The sequence below is a fragment of the Balaenoptera physalus genome (genome assembly GCF_965194825.1).
Source record: "Balaenoptera physalus genome assembly, chromosome: 4".
NCBI lineage: Eukaryota > Metazoa > Chordata > Mammalia > Artiodactyla > Balaenopteridae > Balaenoptera > Balaenoptera physalus.
The window spans coordinates 9,445,631-9,466,463 of record NC_138891.1 but is presented as its reverse complement, the minus strand read 5'-3'; the positions used below and the strand labels follow the sequence as shown (position 1 = coordinate 9,466,463).

Here is a 20,833-nt window from a genome sequence, read left to right as displayed (position 1 = left end):
CGGAGTCAAGATGGCAGTGTGGGAAGACGTGGAGTTCACATCTCCCCACAACTAGGGTGCCTGCCGGAGGCTGGTAGGGGACCTCGACACCCAAGGAGACAGGAGGAACCCCCAAGCGAACCAGTAGGATGTGGGGGGACTGAGGGGGCAGGAGAAGCGGAGGCTGGACAGGACTGACGCCCCTGAGGAGTGGCTGAGAGGGGGGAGGGGTTCCCACGCCTGGAGGCACCCTCGGGAGCTCGGATCAGGTGGGAGCGCACCCAGCGTTCCCCCTGCCCAATCAGCCGGGGAAGTCTGCTCAGCTCTCTGGCCGGGTCCTACACCCTCAGAGGCACCCTCTGGGCCACGTTGGTCCTGGGGGTGTAGGAGGGAGGCCAGGGCAGAACAGGAAAGGCAGGCAGGTGGGGCCCTCCAGGACTGGAGGAGGAGAAGTGGAGGAGAAGTGGAGGCTGGACAGGACACTGGGGCCCAGGAAGCCTGCTGGGTTCCCAGGTGGGGTCCCCAGCCCTCTGAGACCAGAGGCAGGAGGCACGCCTGGGCCCCTTCTGTTCCGATGAGCCTAAGCCCCACCCCCACACCACCCAGGGCCTTTTCCAGCCTGGTGGGTCTGAAGCATAGGCCCACCCACAGCCCAAACCCCACCCCTGCTTAGGCCCCGCCCTCCACAGCCAAGGCCTTTTCCACCTCTTTTTTTTTTTTTTTTTCTTCTCCTCTTTTTTATTATTGTGGTTCTGTTTTACCTTCTGGTTGTTGTTTCATCTATATTTTTATTTTTATATTCTTTCTAACATATCTGTTAGTTTCCTAGTCTAATTTTATTTTTTACTGTTATTGTTCTCCTTTTCTTTTTTTTTCTGCCCCAGATGGCTTGCGGGATTGTGGTTCATGAGCCGGGGGTTGGACAGAAGCTCCTGCAGTGGGAGCTCTGAGTCCGAACCACTGGACTAACAGAGAACCTCAGACGCCTGGGAATATTCATCGGAGTGAGGTCTCCCGGAGTTCCTCATTTCAGCACCAAGACTCAGCTCTACCCAACAGCCTACAAACTCCAGTGTTGGAAGCCTCAGGCCAAACAACCAGTAAGACAGGAACACAATTCCACCCATCAAAATAATAATAATAATAATAATAATAATAATAATAATGAGACGACAAAACAATATGTCACAGATGAAGGAGCAAGGTAAAAACCTACAAGACCAAATAAATGAAGAGGAAATAGGCAATCTACCTGAAAAAGAATTCAGAGTAAAGATAGTAAAGATGGTCCAGAATCTCGGAAATAGAATGGAGGCACAGATTGAGAAAATACAAGAAATGTTTAACAAAGATCTAGAGGAATTAAAGAACAAACAAACAGAGATGAACAACACAACAACTGAAACGAAAAATATACTAGAAGGAATCAATAACAGAGTAACTGAGGCAGAAGAATGAATAAGTGAGCTGGAAGACAAAATGGTGGAAATAACTGCTGAGGAGCAGAATAAATAAAAAAGAAGGAAAAGAATTGAAGACAATCTCAGAGACCTCTGGGACAACACTAAACACACTAACATTCCAATTATTAGGGTCCCAGAAGAAGAAGAGAAAAAGAAAGGGTCTGAGAAAATATTTGAAGAGATTATAGTCAAAAACTTCGCTAACATGGGAAAGGAAATAGTCACCCAAGTCCAGGAAGCGCAGAGAGTCCCTTACAGGATAAACCCAAGGAGAAACACACCAAGACACATGTTAATCAAACTAACAAAAATTAAATTCAAAGAAAAAACATTAAAAGCAGCAAGGGAAAAACAAAAAATAACGTACAAAGGAATCCCCATAAAGGAGTGGCAGGATATACTTAAAATGATGAAAGAGAAAAACCTACAACCAAGATTAATCTACCCAGCAAGGATCTCATTCAGATTCGATGGAGAAATCAAAATCTTTTCAGAGAAACAAAAGCTAAGAGAATTCAGCACCACCAAACCAGCTCTACAACAAATGCGAAAGAAACTTCTCTAGGCGGGAAACACAAGAGAACAAAAAACCCCACAAAAACAAACCCAAAACAATTCAGAAAATGGTAATAGGAACATACATATCGATAATAACCTTGAATGTAAGTGAATTAAATGCCCAACCAAAAGACACAGTCTGGCTGAATGGATACAAAAACAGGACCCATATATATACTGTCTACAAGAGACCCACTTCAGACCTAGGGACACATACAGACTGAAAGTGAAAGGGTGGAAAAAGATATTCCATGCAAATGGAAACCAAAAGAAAGCTGAAGTAGTAATACTTGTATCAGATAAAATAAACATTAAAATGAAGACTGTTACAAGAGATAAGGAAAGACACTACATAATGATCAAGGGATCAATCCAAGAAGAAGTATAACAATTATAAATGTTTATACACCCAACACAGGAGCACCTCAATACATAAGGAAAATGCTAACAACCATGAAAGGGGAAATTGACAGTAACACAATAATAGTAAGGGATTTTAACACCCCACTTACACCAATGGACAGATCATCCAAACAGAAAATAAATAAGGAAACACAAGCTTTAAATGACACAACAGACCAGATAGATTTAATTGATATTTATAGAACATTCCACCCGAAAGTGGCAGAGTACACTTTCTTCTCAAGTGCACATGGAACATTCTCCAGGATAGATCACATCTTGGGTCACAAATCAAGCCTCGGAAAATTTAAGAAAATTGAAATCGTATTAAGCATCTTTTCTGAACACAGTGCTATAATATTGCAAATAAATTACAGGAAAAAGACTGTAAAAAACACAAATACATGGAGGCTAAACAGTTTGCTACTAAATAACCAAGAGATCACTGAAGAAATCAAAGAAGAAATTAAAAAATACATAGAAACAAATGACAACAAAAACACGACAACCGAAAACCTATGGGATGCAGCAAAAGCAGTTCTAAGAGGGAAGTTTATAGCAATTCAATCTCACCTCAAGAAAGAAGAAAAATCTCAAATAAAGAATCTAACCCTATACCTAAAGCAACTAGAGAAAGGAGAACAAAGAAAACCCGAAGTCAGTAGAAGTAAAGAAATCATAAAGATAAGAGCAGAAATAAATGAAATAGAAATGAAAAAAACAATAGCAAAGATCAATAAAACTAACTGGTTCTTTGAGAAGATAAAATTGATAAACCCTTAGCCAGCCTCATCAAGAAAAAAAGGGAGAGGATGCAAATCAATCAAATTAGAAATGAAAAAGGAGAAATCACAACTGACACCGCAAAAATGCAAAGGATTATAAGAGACTACTACAGACAAATATATGCCAATAAGATGGACAACTACGAAGAAATGGACAAATTCTTGGAAAGGTACAATTTCCCAAGACTGAACCAGGAAGAATTAGAAACTATAAACAGACCTATCACAAGTAATAAAATTGAAACTGTAATTAAAAATCTTCCAACAAACAAAAGTCCAGGACCAGATGGCTTCACAGGTGAATTCTATCAAACATTTAGAGAAGAGCTAACAACGATCCTTCTCAAACTCTTCCAAAAAATTGCAGAGGAAGGAACACTCCCAAATTCATTTTATGAAGCCACTATCACTCTGATACCAAAACCAGAAAAAGATATCACAAAAAAATAAAATTACAGACCAATACCACTGATGAACATAGATGCAAAAATCCTGAACAGAATACTAGCAAACAGAACCCAACAACATATTAAAAAGATCATACAACATGATCAAGTGGGATTTATCCCAGGGATGCAAGGATTCTTCAATATATCCAAATCAATCAATGTTATACACCATATTAACAAATTAAGGAATAAAAACCATATGATCATCTCAATAGATGCAGAAAAAGCTTTTGACAAAATTCAACACCCATTTATGATTAAAAACTCTCCAGAAAATGGGCATAGAGGGAACCTACCTCAATATAATAATGGCCATATATGACAAACCCACAGCAAACATCATACTCAATGGTGAAAAGCCAAAAGCATTTCCACTAAGATCAGGAACAAGACAAGGATGTCCACTCTCGCCACTCTTATTCAACATAGTTTTGGAATTCCTAGCCACGGCAATCAGAAAAGAAAAAGAAATAAAAGGAATACAAATTGGAAAAGAAGAAGTAAAACTGTCACTGTTTGCAGATGACATGATACTATACATATAAAATCCTAAAGATGCCACCAGAAAACTACTAGAACTAATCAATGAATTTGGTAAGGTTGCAGGATACAGAATTAATGCACAGAAATCTCTGGCATTCCTATACACTAACAACGAAAAATCAGAAAGAGAAATTAAGGAAACAATCCCCTTTACCATCTCAACAAAAAGAATAAAATACCTAGGAATAAACCTACCTGAGGAGGCGAAGGACTTGTACTCAGAAAACTATAAAATACTGATGACAGAAAGCAAAGATGACATAAACAGATGGAGAAATACACCATGTTCTTGGATTGGAAGAATCAATATTGTGAAAATGACTATACTACTCAAAGCAATCTACAGATTCAACGCAATCCCTATCACACTACCAACAGCATTCTTCACAGAATTAGAACAAAAAATTTTTACAATTCGTATGGGAAAACAAAAGACTCCAAATAGTCAAAGCAATCTTGAGAAAGAAAAATGGAGCTGGAGGAATCAGGCTCCCCAACTTCAAACTATATTACAAAGCTACAGTAATCAAGACAGTATGGTACTGGCCCAAAAACAGAAATATAGATCAATGGTACCAGACAGAAAGCCCAGAGATAAACCCATGCACATACAGTCACCTAATTTATGACAAAGGAGGCAAGAACATACAATGGAGAAGACAGCCTCTTCAATAAGCAGTGCTGGGAAAATTGGACAGCTACATGTAAAAGAATGAAATTATAACACTCCCTAACACTGTATACAAAAATAAACTCCAAATGGATTAAAGACCTAAATGTAAGGCCAGACACTATAAAACTCTTAGAGGGAAACATAGGAAAAACACTGACATAAACCACAGGAAGATCTCTTTTGACCTACCTCCAAAGTAATGAAAATAAAAACAAAAATAAACAAATGGGACCTAATTAAACTTAAAAGCTTTTGCACAGCAAAGGAAACCATAAACAAGATGAAAAGAAAACCCTCAGAATGGGAGAAAATATTGGCAAATCAAACAACAGGCAAGGGATTACTCTCAAAAATATACAAACAGCTCATGGTCCTCAATATCAAAAAAACAAGCAACCCAATTAAAAAATGGGTGAAAGACCTATATAGATATTTCACCAAAGAAGACATACAAATGGCCAAGAGGCACATGAAAAGATGCTCAACATCACCCTAAATATCTCAGCAACTTCCAACAGGGTTATTTGTTTATTTTTAATTTCAGTTGATCTCTCTACAACATCTGTCACTAACCATTTCCAGGTTCTTGGGATTATCCACACTTGGGCAATTATAATTCTATTTTCTCATGTGGTATATCTATATACAATGGAATACTGCTCAGACATGAACAAAAAAAAGAAGAAATCTTGGGACAACATGGATGGACTCTGAGGGCATTAGGCAAAGTGAAATAAGACAGAGGAAGAAAGAGAAGTACTGTATGACCTCGCTTATATGTGGAATATAACTAATAAACAAACAAAATAAATGAACCAAAACAAACACGTAGATACAGAGAACAGAGTAGTGGTTATCAGAGGGGAAGGGGTGGGGGGAGGGTGAAATGGGTAAAGGGGTCAACTCGAAGGTGACAGAAACTAAATTTTTGGTGGTGAGCATGTTGTAGTGTATACAGAAGTAGAAATATAATGTTGTACACATGAGACATATGTTATAAATCAATGTTACACCAATAAAAAAATAAAATTAAAAAAAATTTAAAATATAAGTCTATCCTCTCATGGCTTTCCACATTCTGAGTCTTCTCCACATGTTCCTTCCTCTTTCCCCGTTATGTCCTGTCATTCCCTTCCCAGCTCTCTTCTGATCTCCCCAACATACCATTCCTGAGATCACTTGCATTCCCTCAGTTACAATTAATATCCATCTTCCAAGATTTCTAAACCTGTATCTCTGGTCCAGATCTCTCCTTTCAGCTCTAGACACACATTCCCAGTTGTCTTCTGGACATCTCTTCCTGGATATCCCACAACCTACTCAAAACCAACTCATTATCCAACCTTCTTATACCTAAACATTCTTGCAAACCTGCTCATCTATATATTTTTCCACCGACTCAATCAATAGGTGGATACCTTGGAAATACAACTAACTGTTCACCATCCAAAGCTTTGGATCCATTCACCAAGCCTTTGTTGACACTGTCTTAAATGCTCCTCGAAGTTATTCTCTGCATTTTCTGTTTTCAAGAAGCTCAAAAGTATGTCTTATTTTTTTAAAAAAGGAAGGAAGAAAGGAATGAAGGAAGAAAATGAGAAAAGAGGAGAGGAAGGAAACAGAACATTCATACTATCTATATTCTATTGTTTGCTCTCCCACAGCAAAAGGAATGGTTGGTAGGAAATGACTCTAATTTTAATAATAATATACACACACACGTTAAACCCGCCAGTGAATTCCTTTAGGGCACCAAACTGTGTTACTTCTGTGATAATGAAATCTCTTCTCCCTTGTTCAATCAGAGGTCAATTTCTTTTGAATGAGTAAGTCCTAAATATATTCTGAAATTTTAGTTTTTTTTCAGTGCTATTTCAAATACTGTTTCATGTGTAGTCACTTAGTCTCTAGAACTCAAATGCAAGGAAGTTCAAGTAAGACAGCCTAAATAAGATGTTATCAATTAAGTAAATTAAGTAGTTGATCTCAAGTTAACAGCTGACATTCTTGGCAGCGGGTTCTTTCGTAAGCAGAATACATAATAGATACATTCAATTAGAACCTTCAGGAGAAAATCTGGCGGGATTTCTCCAGATACCGGCTGGAAAGATGAGGGTAAAGGGTTTACCTCTTTTCTGAGTTTATGAGAAACAACTCTACTCATTCCTGTCATTTTTCTGCCTTCTTCAAATTTTCCTACTTTGGCAGTGTTCCCCAAAGGCAGTTCAAACCAGGTAAGCATCATACAACGTTTATTTTAAATGGAATAATTTGAAATATTCTCTATTTTTATTGCTATTGTTATAGCGAGAAAGAGGGAAGTGATGAATCAGGCACTTGTACCACAATAGGAACTTCAAGAAAAGGCCAGAAAGAATCACATAACTAACAACCTCAACCTATAACATGACGATGGTCAGATTTAGGGCTGACGATTCTGTACAACATCTTACAGTTCTCCACTTCATCATCTCTCTTCAACACATTTTCAGTAAACACTACAGAAGATAAGCTTAAGGGGCTATCAAAACAGCTAAGAATGGCAATGTATGGAGAAAAACTCTTGAAACAAAGTCCCCCTAAAACTGAGTTCCTCTGCTGAGTTTATGATTAACCTCTCTATCCAAAACTTTACTCCCTTTCTTTTCCTGAACCTGTTCCCCTCAAGATTGAGGAGTATCAAAGAAAAGGAGAGATTGGAATCATATACAAGCCCCTGTGCCCCTGTCCTTTGAAGTAAAAGGCCTTTGCCTTAGTCTCTCAGGTCTCCCTTGAGTCTCAAAAGGCTGACTCAAAGAGTTAATGATCAGGAAATGTGAAGACACAGAAACAAAGAATGGCTGTTGGGCTGGGAAACTGGTAACAATTCAGACTCTAAGTCGGCCACATAGCAGAGTCACCGAACCTGCAGCTCCCTGAAGAATACAGATACAGGCCTGACACACATTCCTAAGCTGTTTGTACAGGAAGCAGAGCCCACCAGAGGAAAACTGACTGCAAGCATGTAGACCCTAGACTGGTTGAAACCAGAAGGTTGATGATGCTTGAAACTTCACTTTGATGCCAACCAATCTGAGAACTGTGCACGAGCTCATCACATACCCTGTAGCCACGTCCCTCACACTGTCTTTAAAACCCCTTCCCTGAAAGCCACTAGGGAGTTTGGGTCTTTTGAGCATGCGCTGACCGTTCTCCTTGCTTGGTGCCCTGCAATAAATGCTGTATTTTCCTTCACCACAACCTGGTGTCAGTAGATTGGCTTTACTGAGCAGGCGAGCAGACCTAAGTTTGGTTCAGTAACCAACTAGTTTTCTCATCCTGTCGGGGATATCAATGTACTGGACAACCCTGGAAGGTCAAAGTTGAAAACAGCAGAGCTGGCAGAAGCCCAAAAAACTGTGTGACCCTGAGATACCCCCACCCTTGACTTCCAATGGATTGTCACTTGTGTGAAAGTTAAACACCTACTGTGTTAAGGTATGGAAACACAGGGGTTCATTTGTTACAGCAGTTGGCCAGCCTTAACTAACACAGTGTAACAATGAAACAGAATGATCACTGTGGCAGGCACACACTTTAATCTCAAGAAGAAAAGTTGTCCAAGGTGACTTTTTTCAGCTACTTAATTCTCATTTATTAACATTCATATTTGTATACGCCCCCTCCCTTTTCCCTCTGCATTTCACACTATCACTCTTAGCCCATCAACTGGCTCTCCTGACTGCTTTAATCTCATTTTCTATTTTATTGTCCTCCACTTGGGTGGCAGCCATTGTAGACACATGGTTGAGGGAAAAAACAAAGGTCACTTTCAATACAGAACAGTAATTATTATTTTTATATGTTTCCCCCATCAATTTCACTGGGTTTAACACTTCCTGAACCTAGAGGCCAGATCTGGCAAACTAATTAACAATAGACCAATTTTCCAACTCAGTATTCAGACCATGAACAAATGAGGAATCAAGTAAATAACTGTCCTTGAAAGGGTAATCGAGTTGTAACTGTTTTGTGTTTACTGCACAAGACCGAAGAGCTTGTCTTAATTTTCCTGTGGCCACTCAGGAAGGAGGGGAAATGGTGCGTGTGGGAATATTGAGAAAGTTCTATCCTAGGAGTCTGCAAGGCAGGCAAGGTGGACGAGGAGGATGACAGATGTCTCCAGACTGGGAGCAGGAGCCACGGGGACTGGTCTCGGCTATGCCACAGAATTCAGAGTGACTTTGGGTATTTCACCTCACCGTCATCAGGCCTCAGGAGGAAATGAGGGTATAATTACATGATCGAGAGACTCAACCACCTCTAAACAAATTACAAGATGCATAATATTCCTATAACTGAATGTTTTAAACGAATTACTTTTTCATCAGCAGTATCATCTAGAAAAGGTGTACAATGAATCCAAGTTACAAGAACATAGCAAGAGGACCAGGATGGAACAGGTCCACTGGACAGTGAAATTCAATGGCCCAGAGGATACTAAAGCATCAGTTTAACTAGAGGGATGAAGGAGAACTCCCTCATTCATAAGGATAAGGGTAAGGCCTATGTTCTCCTAAGCTGTCCCTGCTAATGGGTGTCTGGGGGAGTTCCAGAATTATATGTGTGCTGAGAGGCAGCCTTAAGACTCATGATGGTTAAGCATTAGGATCAACTGGATCCTAGAGCAGGGATCTCTCAACTTTGATTATTCCTTTGCTAGTAAAATCGGGGGGCTTGACATTTAACATTGACTATTTATTTACAAATCATATGCATGTAACCACTTGTACTAATCCATTATGTACATTAGAAAATACATGCACAATAGAATTTTTAAATGAGAGAGATAAAATAAGCTATATTTAAATTGATTTTTATAATAGTTTACATATTATGGTATTTTATGCCCTTCCTAAAATATGTTCAACAGTAGGAATGTGATAGACTAAGCTTCTTTACTTTTTGGAAATCTTGCTTAAATACTTTGTGATAGTCGGTTTTTGTGAATGACACGCCAGAAAAAGCTACCTCACAAGGAGATATAGGTCTGAATGGAGGAAAGACATCGTTGGCTACCCTTGCTAAAGTATGGTATTCATTTTGGAATCCATCAATTATGCCAAGATTTTTGTTAAAATTTGGCGAATAAAATTTCTCTCTTCCTTAATGTTAATCAGCTTGTATTAGTCAGGGTACGCCAGAGAAAAAGAACCAATAGGATATACATAGATATATAGGAGATTTATTATTGGCTCATGTGATTATGGAGGTGAGATATGCTGAAATACACCATCAGCAAGCTGGAGAACTAGGAATGCTGGTGGTATAATTCAGTCCAAGTTCCAAGGTCTGAGAACCGGGAGGGGGATAGGGAAGTAGGGACAGAGGAAATGGGGGAGGTGAGTGAGGGGGCGGTGGGGATGGGTCAGAAGCTGAAGGCCCAGGAACCAGGAGCTCGGATGTCTGAGGGGAGGAGAAGATGGACGCCCCAGATCAAGGAGCCCTTTCTCAGCCTTTTTGTTCTATTAGGGCCCTCAAAGGACTGGATGGTGCCTGTCCACATTGTTTGGGGAGAGTCTTCTTTACCTAGATTACTGACTCCAGTGCTCACCACTTTTGGAAACAGCCTCACAGACACACTTAGAAAGAATGTTTCACCCACTATCTGGGCAACCCTTAGCCCAGTCAAGTTGACACATAAAATTAACCATCATCCAACTCTTCTGAAAATTTAATTGGAAGATGTTACTTTTCTAAATTTTAAAAAATGGATTCAAACCTGACTTTATCTTTTCATTCAGAAGATTCTTTAGAAATCTAGTTAGAAAATTCTGTTTCCATAATCTTTTAGTGTACTTTGAGAGTTGTAAATAAGTGATGCGCTTAAACTGTTGTTGGCCAGAACATCACAAACAGATGAAACATTTCCAAATAACCAGTTTTAAAATGTCCTTTCCATAGCGTGACTGTCTTTGAAAAAGCTCTTATTTTCACTCATTTTTAAAATGTCATCATTACCTTGAAGAGACAAATTGCTTACCTGTTCAAAAATATTTGCATGGTACCTTAATACTGACAGTTACTTGTCATCACATTAGAGGTAAGCAAGTTTGAAGTATGTTTTTTTTTCAAAAAGAAGTTATGTTTGGCAACTCTTTTTAGCAGAAGGTATCCAGCAAACCCACAACAGATGTTCATGGTCCCTGACATCTTTTTAATATTATAAATATGGAATCATTTAAGATGATATAACCCATACATCCACTTAACTGGGCACATGGAGATGACAATAAGGCACAAGGTGGTAGATGGAAAGGAAAGGTAGGGGTCACTCAATGCCTTTGTAGGGGAAGTGACCTCTTCCCTCAGGAGACCTGACAGGTGATGTGTGCCTTAACTGGGCATGTGGAGGTGACATTAAAAAAGGTATTTAATATTTTAAATTAGCAATAAGATGTTTACTGAGCTAATATACTTAAGGGGCAAATAAAATATTTATTGTGGCCATAACTATTTACATTAAAAAGAATTACGCTCTTTTTTTTCTATTTTGTCAGTTTTAAGTTTATAATCTTTTTGTCATAATTTGTGATTTCTAGCTTTCAATTTCTTTAAACTGTAACATTAGGATGACATAGAAACAACTCAAAGTAGCGCCTTTTCTTTCTGAACAACCTACTTCACATACAAGAAGGAAAATAAGTGATTAGCTAGGTTTTCTGCACTTAGAACTGGGAATGACCTTTAGAGATTATAGGCTAATTACGGCCTTACCAGTCACCTATCCCTTTAAAAAAAAAACAATTAGTGAACCTGACTCTAAGGCTGAAAATTGTTCAATGATTTCTCTGATGGTGTAACAGCAAGTCAGTGGTGAAGCAGGTCAGCCACTTCATGCCTCGACCTCAGGGACACAGCACAAATATTTCACTGTGATGTGCTGTAACACTTTAATACTTTTACATTTGGGTCCTCAGTGCCTTTCTAGACACACATGCATAGTAGGATTAATAGCTTTGAAAGCTTAAGTAATCTATTTAAAATATTTCTCCCTAAAAGCCTAGATTTCTCCCTTATTGTAAAATATCAAATAAAAAGCAGAGAACCGGTTTGTAGATTTTGTTTTGTGTATTGTTAATGAGAAAAGAATTAACCATGGATTCTAGTCTCTTCTTTAGTTATTTGAGAAAAATAAATCTCCACTATAATTGGTTCGCTTTCACTAAAGAAACTCTTTTCTCTAAAACATGCAATGTTTCACAGCTCCAGAAAACCAGAAAACCACTACAGCTCATCAATGAACTCAGTAAAGTTGCAGGATACAGAATTAATACACAGAAATCTGTTGCATTGCTATACACTAACAAGGAAAGATCAAAAAGAGAAATTAGGGAAATAATCCCTTTACTATCACATCAAAAAGAATAAAATACTAAGGAATAAACCACCTTAAGGAGGCAAAAGACCTGTACTCTGAAAACTATAAGACGCTGATGAAAGAAATTGAACATGACACAAGCAGATGGAAAGATATACCATGTTCTTGGACTGGAAGAATGAATACTGTCAAGTGATTATACTACCGAAGGTAATCTACAGATTCAATGCAATCCCTATCAAATTACCAATGGCATTTTTCACAGAACTAGAACAAAAAAAAGCTTTAAATTTTTATGGAAACAAAAAGACCTCAACTAGTCAAAGCAATCCTGAGAAAGAAAAACGGAGCTAGAGGAATCAGACTCCTTAACTTCAGACTATACTACAAAGCTACAGTAATCAAAACAGTACAGAACTGGCACAAAAACAGAAATATAGATCAGTGGAACAGGATAGAAAGCCCAGAAATAAACCCATACACTTATGGTCAATTAATCTATGACGAAGGAGGCAAGAATATACAATGGAGAAAAGACAGTCTCTTCAATAAGTGGTGCTGGGAAAACTAGACAGCTACATGTAAAAGAATGAAATTAGAGCATTCTCTAACACCATGCACAAAAGTAAACTCAAAATGGATTAAAGACCTAAACTCCTAGAGGAAAAGATAGGCAGAACACTCTTTGACATAAATCACAGCAGTATGTTTTTGGATCCATGTCCTAGAGTAATGGAAATAAGAACAAAAATAAACAAATGGGACCTAATTAAACTTAGAAGCTTTTGCACAGCAAAGGGAAATATAAACAAAATGAAATGACAACCTACAGAATGGGAGCAAATATTTGCAAACAAAGCAACCCATAAGGGATTAATCTCCAAAATACACAAACAGCTCATAGAGAGAGCTCAATATCAAAAAACCAAACAACCCAATCAACAAATGGGCAGTAGACCTAAATAGACACTTCTCCAAAGAAGACATCCTGATGGTCAAAAGGCACATGAAAAGATGCTCAACATTGTTAATTATTAGAGAAATGCAAATAAAAACTACAATGAGGGACTTCCCTGGTGGCATAGTGGTTAAGAATCCTCCTGCCAATGCAGGGGACATGGGTTTGAGCCCTGGTCTGGGAAGATCCCACATGCCGTGGGGCAACTAAGCCAGTGAGCCACAACTACCGAGCCTGCGCTCTAGAGCCCACGAGCCACAACTGAGCCTGCGTTCCACAACTCCTGAAGCCCGCGTGCCTAGGGCCCATGCTCCGCAACAAGAGAAGCCACCACAATGAGAAGCCTGCGCACCACAACGAAGAGTAGCCCCCACTCACTGCAGCTAGAGAAAGCCCGCACACAGCAACGAAGACCCAACGCAGCCAAAACTAACTAACTAACTAACTAACTAACTAAATAAATAAAACTACAATGAGGTATCACTTCATACCAGTCAGAATAGCCATTATCAAAAAGTCTACAAGTAATAAATTCTGGAGAGGGTGTGGAGAAAAAGGAACTCTACATTGTTGGTGGGAATGTAAATTGGTACAGCCACTATGGAGAACAGTATGGAGGTTCCTTAAAAAACTAAAAATAGAATTACCATATGATCTAGCAATCCCACTCTTGGGCATATATCTGGAGAAAATCATAATTTAAAAAGATACATGCACCCCAATGTTCACTGTAGCACTATTTACAACAGCCAAGACATGGAAACAACCTAAATGTCCACCCAACATGAATGGATAAAGAAGACGTGGTACATATACACAATGGAATATTGCTCAGCCATAAAAAGAATTAAATAATGCCATTTGCAGCAACATGGATGGACCTAGAGATTATCATACTAAGTGAAGTCAGACACAGAAAGACAAATATCCTATGATAATGCTTATATGTGGAATCTAAAAAAAATGATACTAATGAACTTATTTATAAAACAGAAAGAGACTCACAGACAGAGAAAACAAACTTATGGTTACCAAAGGGGAAATGGGGGGGTGGGGGAGGGATAAATAAGGAAGTTGGCATTAACATATACACACTGTATATAAAATAGATAACCAATATTGAGTATAGCACAGAGAACTATACTTAATATTTTGTAATAACCTATAAGGGAAAAGAATCTGAAAGGAATATACGTATATATACATATATATGTATAACTCAATCACTGTGTTGTACACCTGAAACTAACATGATATTGTAAATCAACTATGCTTTAGTTAAAAAAAAACCAGTGTCTGCTAATATATAAGATGTTGAGGGCAGTCCCTGAGGGGTCCATGAATGACTGTGGCTAGAGAACTGCCAGGCCCAGCCCGGCCACTTGCTTCAGCAATTCTCAGGAGCTCTGCTTACACTGTTTTCTTAAGACGGAATAACATGTCCCAGCAAAATTCTTCAAAGCCCAATTGGTGAGCTGGGATGAAGTGAGAGAGTGGCATGGACAGATATACACTACCAAATGTAAAACAGATAGCTAGTGGGAAGCAGCCGCATAGCACAGGGAGATCAGCTCAGTGCTTTGTGACCACCTAGAGGAGTGGGATAGGGAGGGTGGGAGGGAGACGCAAGAGAGAGGAGATATGGGGATATATGTATATGTATAGCTGATTCATTTTGTTATACAGCAGAGACTAACACAGCATTGTAAAGCAGTTATACTCCAATAAAGATGTTAAAAAAAAAAAAAAGCCCAGTTGGAAGCCTTTCTGACTATCCAAGCCCGAATCATCTGTCCTTTCTGCAATACTCTCACTCACTTTACCTTCCGTAACAGTTTTGTTCACATGTATAAGGAACTGTGACCAACTCGCATCCTCTACACACAGTAAGTAATTAAAAAAAAAAAAAAAAAAAAGGGATCTGCTGAGTTGAACTGCATCTTGCTAAAATAGCGCCAGAAGGGTCCTTTGACATTATGTGATCTAGCCTCTTTGTTCAAGAAAAGGGTGACTTGCCCAGTAAACAAAGCAGGCTGTGACGGAAGTGAAATCTGAATTCTGAGCTTCCCTCACGGGGGCTGACACAGGATTTATGCTGTTGAAGATCTAGTCCCTGACCTTGCAGAGCTCTCATTTGGTAGACAAGAAAGACGGGTCTAGTTCCCTTGACACTACACAGTGAGCATGATGCTGACATGAATGAAAGCAAAACTGACTGAGATTGGTGATATATAGAAGGCAGCCAACATTGTTTTTTAAAAGATAAAAGTAATACATGTCTGAGCAAAAGTGTTCAGAGTCCTGGCCCCGGTCCTCTTAAATCAAACAAGAACCTACTGGCCGGACCCATGTGACAGCCTAGAGGTCTGAATAAGTGAATGTGCTTTATCAAGTGGGGAACACATTTAAGAAGAGTTTTTGGAACTTCTGGCTGAGAGCAAGAGTAGTTTACAAGAAGAGGATGTCTTAATCATCAGGAAGAATCATCACAAATGCAGCAATCTTTCTGGAGTTTCAAAAGGTGACCTTAGCAAGCCTCCCCTGGCTCATCTGTCTGTCTCAGGTAGGGCCCCCCAGGCTGCTGGTCTTCTAGTTCCATGAACAGTCCAAGCTCTTTCCTACCTCGGAGTCTTTGTGTTTGCTATTCCCCTGCCTGGCGGTTCCTCTCCCTGCTCTTTGCCTGGCTAGTCCCTTCTCCTCCAATAGTCCTCAACGGAAACGGTACCTCCCCAGCTCAGGTTCTTCCTCCTCTTATTATCGTAAGGATGATACCCCATTTGTACCTTTTATAACACATGACAAACTGAGTATTTTCTTGTTTGTTTACTTGTTTATAATGATAAGGGCCATTTTTTTTTTTTTTTTGGTTCACCTTTATATTACCAGAACCTAAACAGTGCCCAGTACATTGTGATACAAAATAAAGATTTGCTGAATAAATAAATGAATTCAAAATACTTTTATAAAACTAATCCAAAATTATTTAAGGCCCTAGGAAACCCTTAATAAGTTTTGAGAAACACACAATTCTACTTTATGAAATGTTTGAACATAATAAATAACAAATACTGGTTCAATAAAGATCTTTTGATTATTCTTTTACAGATTTTTGAAAGCTACCATTTACTCTGAAGTAAAACTTGAGGTTTTTTAAAATGTGAGTCTATGTCAAAAAGTCTATATTTCTGACTGAAATGTGAAAACATAACTGAGGAGTCATCAATACCTAACTATTAACTACAATAAACATCCAATTGGTTATAATCTAGTGATAAAAAAGAACAATATATAGTCATGCAGCTCAGATATGAAGGAAAAAAAAACCACATTTTTTTTGGTCACTGAGAGAGAAAACACACACAGAAAAATGATTCTCCAAGAAAGGCAGTTCTCATAGAAATGCTCCAGCTTTTAGGGGAGGGAAAAAAAAAAAAGGATGGCGAAGACAGAAGTAACACATTCTTTCTGTAACAAAATCAGACAAGAAACATCCTAGGAAATCTGAACAGAACCTCAGATGGGAACATCAGGAAAAGTAAATAAATGGACACGGTGCATCCTCCTCAAAGAGTCAGTGTGTGTGGTTTTAGGTCCTTCACTGCTCAGAGAAGACGACATTATAATGGCATTTCCGGAATGAAGCATTTTCTATCATCATCACCCGGCTTGAATCCACTCACCACTTTTCAATTCTGATATATGACATTTTACTAAAGCCACCTGACATTAAAAAGTTGCATGTACAGTGAGGGGTTTTGGAATTAAAGAATAAAAATCCATTACCTGCATAAAATCTGAATATTCAGACGTTATAATTTAAAAAAGCAATATTTAACATAACTCCAAACAAAAGCCAAATCAGAATTGGCCAAGCACAAGAACACTGTACACTATATTTTATATATATATATTTATATTTATTTTATAGCATATTTTATTTTGTGTTTCTGTGTACAAGAATGACTATAAAATTAAATTGCCTTATTTCTAGCAATTTTCTCCCATAAAGAATAACAGTCACTGCTAAAAGGGATGCTTACAAACTTACCAGAAATATAATATTGGGGGACTATTCTAGTCTTCAAAACAAACGGTAGCTGTCAAATTCTTACTGAATAATCTACAATGTTAATTCATGTACTGTATTTCATCTGTAATAAGTCTTTGTGATAAGGTTAACACTTCAACATACAACACAAATAAGAGAGGACCGAAAAATGAAGATTACTTTGCTTATGTTTCTGTATTAGAATTTTATCTGCTGAAGGGTAAAAAACAGATTTGCAAAATTCACAGTTAACTTAAAACAATAGTTTTAAACCTTTTATTCCTAGCCCTTACTGCCTTCAGGAAGGAGAGAACATCTGGTTATTTAAGGAACACAATATGTTCACATTTTCTATGACTTTTGTTTCTGATTGGGTTTTAAAATTTTTTTTGGAATTTGAACAACTAGTTAGAACAATGTTTTTTAATCACTTCATATTTTTCAGACTGTCATCCTTCCATTCCTCTACTTCGTTTAGTGGATTGTTTTTGGAAATCTGCTCAGTGATTCTAATAAGAGGAAAACGAGAATCAGGATTGTGGTCTGAAGAGCTAAGTATAGAAACCATATCGTAAGGTGAACAGAGTATAGAATGCTACAGATATTTGATATCCAGTCTCTTCAGACAGCATACATTTACAAACATTTCAAGTAGTTCTTGGGTCACTTATATACATGGCAGTTTCATTTATTACAGATGCAAATAAATATCTACTACAAATAAAATAATTTGTATGAGAAATATCAGTAACTAGGATTCCACTATTTTTAAAACTAATGAAGCTACAGCTCTTGTGTGGAAAGGTGGTTGGAAGATCTTGGTTCAACGGCTAGCTCTGCCACTGACAAGCTGTGTGACCTTGAAAAAGTCTCTCAAATACCTTGATCCTCAGTTTGTTCATATACAGAAGGAGGAGCTGAATTAGACTCTCTCGGTTCTTTGCAGTTCTGAAATTTGCACAGTCTAAGTGAAGTATATTATTTAGATCCTTTGTTGTGTCTTCTTTGTTCCATAATATTTGAAGGTGATAACAGGTTTTCAAATAATTCTGATCGATATTAAATTAAGGAACTAGATGCCCTTTCAGTTCAAGTTGTAGGGTCACTTCACCATCTTTATAAAAATGGCTGCTGACAAATATACCATTGGCTATGGTTTCTGTGGAATGTGGATATGGGTTCCAGAAATAGGTGAGGTGAGTGAGATCCACCTGGATTAGAGTCAGTATTAGAAGAGGCTCAGTGCTTAAGTCAGCATTCAACTCTACCATTGTTTTCTTAATACCAGCCACTGCAGGACACAGAGCTAAATGCTAACAAACGAGCAGGATGATGAGGAGGGATAATTGATAGAAGATACAAGCAAATCGCTAAACTACAAGGGGCTATGAGGACTCAAAGGGAAGACGTGTCTTATATGAGCCTGGGAATGGCTTCCTGGAGAAGGTAGAACAGAGGCTGGGAACCTCAAGAGGGGATGAGTAGAAACAAGGGTCATGGAACCATTCCAGCTAGTTTGGAAGCTTACAAGCGTTTCGGCCTTGGGAAAGCCACATGGCCTTAACCTTTCTGCACTGAAAAAGAAGGAGGAAAGATAACCCGCTCTGCTGTCTCGGAGCTTGTAGTGAGGACCAAATGAAGCATATCAAAGTACTTGGAGACGTGAAGGAGTATGATCCTATGATTACAGTTTACCAGCCCATTATTTCAGTCTGTTCAAATGAGAAATCTTTTCACAGTAAAGCTGACATCTGATAGAAAACAAGTAACAGCTCAGTGTCTCAAGCTCTACTGCAGAGTCTATTCTCAACTGAGCAGTCTCCACTGGGATTTAGGGATAGTGGTAGGATGAAATGCTTCTCTGAAGGCTGAAAATGAATTTAGGGAGGCCCAGAGCTCCTTGTTTACTTTTATTTTATTGAGTCTGTCAGCAGCACTCAGCACAACTGCCATGTGAAGCTGGGATACGGGAAAGTAAACTTTCATGCCTCAAATCTCCTCTTTCTACTAGGTCACTTCATAGAGACTTGTGTGTTTATATACTTACTCTGATTTAAGTGTTTCATTGTTGCTAATAAACAGAAAACATTTAAAGCACTCTGAGGTCTGGATTCTCAGAGGCTGTGGGTGGGGTACTAGCATCATCTTTCCCTCTCTTTACATGGCCTCCTCTATGACTTTATAGTTGACATGAGCTACACTGAAAGCTCATCCACTTGTGGATTTTTACGATATATATAAACTTACTTTTATTTTTTTCTTTTGTGCCTTTGTAGCACTGGATTGGATCTTACTGTATCATTAGACGTCAGTTCTTTATGGTCAAAGGCTGCTCTGCTTGGGTAGGTTGTTAAGAGGCAACAAAAGAGGAGACCAAGACTTAGCAAGTGTGAATGCCCAGATCACAAGGACATTTGGTAGGAGAGTCAAGACTTGGCCCAGTGTCCTGATTCCTAGCTCAGGCTCCTGGCAAGACCCAGGACACCACACTGCGATAGACCTCCAATTAGCACACATGCCAAGTGATGTTAGTTATCACTTGACATTTACTAATAAAGTCAATGGATCAGCCATTACATACACTTAACTAAAACTACCACCTTGCTGGGTTGGCCGTCTGAAACCCCCTTAGTACTCTGCAGCTTGCTTTATCTTCCCCTACAGATATCATCATGCCACGAACTTGTTCTCAAGAGCTTTTTACACATGACTCCCTCCTTCTGCCCAGTTTCTCATGTCTCAGAAATACCAGTTTAAAGTCCTAACTTTTGGACAATTAGCTTGATTGTTTTTACTTGGTAAGACCCTGAATGTAAAAGTGGGGAATACTATTTTTCAGATACTTATGCTATTACTTTTTTTCTCTTAAACCTTGGAGAAAATTTTTCTTAATGCTTGTAGAATTGGCTTCATTATTCTCTATATTATATATACTATCTTTTTAAGATCAAAAGTACTCTATTAAAATTACGGATTCCACTAACAACATTGAGGAATTTAGTATATGGAATTCTGCAACTATAAGAGTGAGTGGTTTATAGGAAGATCAACCATATTTACCTAGGAAAAAACTTACCAAGATGGATAAGTTTAGATAACATATTTGTTTCTCCTTTCAATTAAACCCAACAAATCACACAAGTAGATAATTCAAACAGTTATTTTAGCAATTTTTTCCCACTCTGTATGACTCTAATAATTATCAATGCTGAGCAGATAAAATTTACCTTAAGTTTGTAGACCAAAACTCAGATACCTCATTGACCAGAAACTTCATCCTTTATTCCTTTTATAGATATGTCATAATCTTGACTATTTCATATTAAAAATATATACTTATACAGCCTACATATACATAAAAAAAAATATGAGACTAGATTTTTCATAGTCTGACTCCTAAGCCTTACCAGAAAAAAAAAAATGCTACCTTATGTATTAGAGAAATGATGGATTGTATTTCTGATACTTAATGAAATTTTGTGTAGGAGAAATGACATAAAATTGTGTATTTCTACAGAAAATGGATATAGGCAACAGGAAAACAATAATTTTAAATGAAGCAAAGAATAAATACATGCTCAAATGTTGAAGTCAACAACTGATGAACGGACAGAA

At 38.2% G+C, this 20,833-nt stretch overlaps 1 protein-coding gene across 19 annotated transcripts in view; it reads right to left on the bottom strand.

Annotated features, from left to right (window-relative positions):
• TBC1D5 (TBC1 domain family member 5) overlaps positions 1 to 20,833 on the bottom strand; it is a 535,839-nt gene that overhangs the window by 104,565 nt on the left and 410,441 nt on the right. The gene's annotated exons all lie outside the window — the stretch shown is intronic.